Source organism: Nannospalax galili, unplaced genomic scaffold (genome assembly GCF_000622305.1).
Source record: "Nannospalax galili isolate Female #2095 unplaced genomic scaffold, S.galili_v1.0 scaffold690, whole genome shotgun sequence".
NCBI lineage: Eukaryota > Metazoa > Chordata > Mammalia > Rodentia > Spalacidae > Nannospalax > Nannospalax galili.
In genome coordinates this window covers 3,493,008-3,497,258 of record NW_008329288.1, presented here as the reverse complement: position 1 = coordinate 3,497,258, position 4,251 = coordinate 3,493,008, and the positions used below count along the sequence as shown (strand labels likewise).

Here is a 4,251-nt window from a genome sequence, read left to right as displayed (position 1 = left end):
TACATTAAATTGGGGTGAGGTGTGGATGGGGAGGGGGATCTAAATACCATCAACCTATATTGTATGAATATCACAAAAAATCAATTTAAAAATGTGCTGCCCACATTTAGGAGGGTCTTCTGACTTCAAATAATCTGAGCAAGAAAGTCTCTCACTGAAGTGCCCAGAGGTTTGCATTTTAGTTGATTCCAGATCCGGTCACCTTGACATCCAAGACGAGCCATCACATGCAGGGAACACTCTCAAACATTAGCAAGGATGCTGCCCAACCCTAGGGTAATGTGAGTATTCTGAGCATGTTTAAGGTGGGCTGGACTAAGCTATTGGATTTAGCGTGCTAGATGTATTAAACATTTAACTAATGATGCTTTCAATTTATAATATGTTTATTGTGCAATAGCCCCATCATAAGTTAAGGGGGCATTTGTATTATGAACCCTAAGAAGACTGGCGAGGGTGAATGAGAGCTTTCTAAGCCAAAAAAATGCATAATTTTCTATGGAGGCACAGAAAATTCCATTCTATTCAGGGAAAGGTAGATGATATTGTGCCTAAATCACTGCATATATAGGAGAGTGAAATGAGGGAACTTTGAATCCAAACTATAGTTTAGACTGTAAACATTCTCCAAAGGCCCACATGTGGCAGGCTTTGTCCCCAGGGAGATACTTTGGGGTATGGAAAAAGCTTTAGGAGGTTAGGTCTGGTGGAAGGCCTTTGGGTCTCTGTGGAATCATGGGATCCTGCTGTCTTCTTTCTTTGTTCCTTGGGCATGAGGTGGGCAGTTTTGCCCCACCATGCACTCCCATCATGATGTGCTGCCTCACCATGGGCCCAAAACAACAAGGATAACAGGCCATGAACTGAAACCTCCATAGCTGTGACCAAAATAAACCTTTTCTCTTCAGAAATAGTTAACTCAGGTATTTTTTGCAGTGACAGAAAGCAGATACTCAATATTGTCTCTCAGCCTCAGTTGTCAGGAGTCACTGTTCCCTCCAGGACATTTCACAGAGGATCAAAAAAAAAAAAAAAGGAATCCTCACACTTATTACCATCCTAAGCCACGAAAGGAGAGGTAGCCCCCTCCCAGGACTTGGCTGCTTTGGGATGATTCACAGGAGGGCAACCATCTGCCTGCAGCCTATTTCCTTCTTGCCCCGTGCTCCCTAGTTGCTATAAAGTTCACTGATAGAATTCAGTACTATGTTGCTAACTTTCAAAAATTGTTCTATGAAGTAATTAAGAAACCTTAAGACACAACTTTAAAGGTGACTTCCCCTTTAACTCAGTTGTTCCTATTGGTCAGAGTTTGGACCCACTCTGGGATCTCACAATATGGTTTGCGGTAAATACACAAAGTGTGCCCCATTTCAAAAGCAACCAGAGAACTAAAATCCTAGGTTTCTTTTATAGATAAATATACCGAAAGCCTATGTAGAAATCCAGAGAAGGTTCCATTGGGTATTGCCCCAAAGATTCAACAGAAGGTAATGAAGTATACAGCCTTTGGGTTCACACAGGAAACAACTGTACATTACAATCACTTCACTTCCACACAGAAACCTTTCCCTTTCCATACTGGGGTACCCAGTTGATGCTAAGTGGGAATCCTTATGGAGGCCCTCAACAAGACAGCCATCATTCAGTGACACAATTGTGAACCAGGCATTTGGAAGGAGTTTTCACATTCTCCATATGACAAAGTCATTGTTCCTAGGATCATCTTCAACGAAATTCTGCAGACTTATTTACACATACTGAGGTGTCTGTTTCATTAAACAGCTGCAGATACTTCCCTGGTGGAAAATAAATATTTAGTCTGCCACTGCTTTTGAGGAACAGTGTTGTGCTTGTATCGTCAGGAGGGAAAACTCAGACCATAACCACACAGACATATTTCTTCTCTGTAGAGGCACACACTGGAACACATGCTCTGTTATTTTAGGGAAGAAAGAAAGCTCCCAACACAAACGAATCATTTTTTTCATTCAATGAATTCACTCATGCCAGCAATTCTAAGCAAAATGAGAAATGAAGAGTGAATATTATTTTTATTTTTCTCCAGTTATTTTTGAAGTTTCCCTCTAAAATGTAATTTTCATTGGATTATATTTTAGTGGTTGCTAAAGTTTACTTTTTAAAATAAATATGCATTGTATACAAATGTATGTATACTCTGTGTGTGTGCATTAAAAACAAACAAGACAGTGCTTAGGAATCAACACAGGCCTGACAGGCTAACTCCGGCTACTGCCACCTGGTGGCTATGTGCCTAAAATTCAAGGACAAGAATAGAACTTACTTAGGAGAGCCCTCCAGTCCAAGGCAAAAAAAACTAACAAACAGCAATTTCTAAAATGCTTAGAGAAGCCAGATTTTGAACACAACTGTATTTCAAGAGAGCTGAACTGTAGCACTGGATATGAAGAAAGACAAGAAAGGAATGATATATTATTTAAAAGTTAGGGTGCTCACTTCGGCAGCATATATACTAAAATTGGAGCAGTACAGAGCCGATTAGCATGGCCCCTGAGCAAGGATGACGTGCAAATTCATGAAGCATTCCATATTTAAAAAACAAAGTTAGCAGAATCCCTTGAATGTAAAAGGGGATGCAAAGAGTCATATAGCATATAAAGTAGTAAGTTTCTACAGCTTTATAAGCTGAAATGTATAACTTTTTTAAAGAGCTTATAACTAAAGTACCCTACGTGGTTACTTAGAAGTCATGGGGTTTTTTTTAAATGAAAATTCCAGTGCCAGGTTCAGGAGACCACACTTTGAGTTGTTGGCTAGAGAGATCCCAGAGACTCCCAGACAATGCAGGCTATTGTCGTTGCTCTTGATTACCCACAAGAATTGCTGGAGACACCACAAATCTTGGTTACAGGACACAGAGGTGTCAGGCTAGACCTGAGCTGAAAGGCTCCCTTCTCGTTAGTGTACATGGTACCAGAAAGTGATGTGCAGGCTGCTGAGAGAGAAAACTCACTGACAGTGTAACTCAGCTGTGGACCCACATGCTACAATACATATGCATGACATACGGCATTAGGCATGACATATCCACTGATGCAATAGTAGCATGACTGTTTTGAGGATAACCAACTACTTTCTGATTGGATTTGAAACCCACTCCACAAAAGGAAATATATGCCTGGTACTGACGTAAGCTACATTGAGACACTGTGGTTGGGGAGGTCACAGGCGCTAAGGAGGACCCTAGTACTGTTCTTTTGCTATATGGAATGTTGTCAAACTTTCATCTAAATATTTACGTTAACACCCATAGACTAATGCTAATCTTAACCTTGATCAGAAAGCTTCTTTCTGTACTGTGTGAAGGTGAATGCAGAGACTTATACCTAGCCAAGGTGCTGAGAAACATGACTGCTGAATGCTCAGCCATAAATGGGATGTTTATATTAACCCCCTCACCCTCAAGGTCCAGTGAGCATTGTAGAAAAGAGGGCAAAAAGAATGTAAGAGCCAGAAGATGGGGAGGCGTGTGCAACACTGACATCCAGACACAGCATGACTGTCGTACTCATGAACACACAGTAGCCATGCATACATACCTGCACAAGACCTACACGATAGGGTTCTTCAACAGTCTATCATGGATGGGGCAAAAGGCCCACGAGGCTTCACACCTTCCTAGGGAATTATTAGTGGTTGTCAATGGAGGGGCAGTCATGTTCCTCAGTGGCGTAGCCCCTGGGGAGCTGTCCGTGCTCCAGCAAGTCACCCCCTACTCATACAACCCCAACTAAAGTCAATGGATCTAAAAGGGAAAAAGGGTCATGAAAGTGGAAAGAAGACTAGTTGGGAAGAAGAAAGGGTTCAGAGAGAAAGGGAAGGGTTAAGAGAGGGTAATGGAAGGTGAGTGTAATCACAATATAATTATTATACGTGTGAATAAAATTACTTGATTGCACGAACATCAGATTAAATCATGCAGATGAAAATAGCAATAGGCTATAAAGCATAACAATAGAAACTATCCAAACTGAAACAGAGAAAGGAAAAAGAATGACATGAGAAATGAACAAAGCATCAGTGATCAGTGAACCAACACTGAGCAGTTTAACACAGGTGTAATTGGAGGGCCCCCAGGGAAAAGGAGGAAAGAGAAATATATTCAAAGAAATCATGGCTGAATTTTTCCAAAGTAGATGAATATCTTATGCCCACAGAGCCCAGAAGCTCAATGAATACACAAGTAGAACAAAGGCAAATAAAACCCCA

At 41.0% G+C, this 4,251-nt stretch overlaps 1 non-coding gene across 1 annotated transcript; it reads left to right on the top strand.

The window, feature by feature from the left end:
* Window positions 1–2,470: 2,470 nt before the first annotated feature.
* Window positions 2,471–2,577, top strand: LOC115070699. Its single transcript, XR_003849853.1, has one exon. It is a non-coding gene; the product is annotated as a U6 spliceosomal RNA (small nuclear RNA).
* Window positions 2,578–4,251: the final 1,674 nt, after the last annotated feature.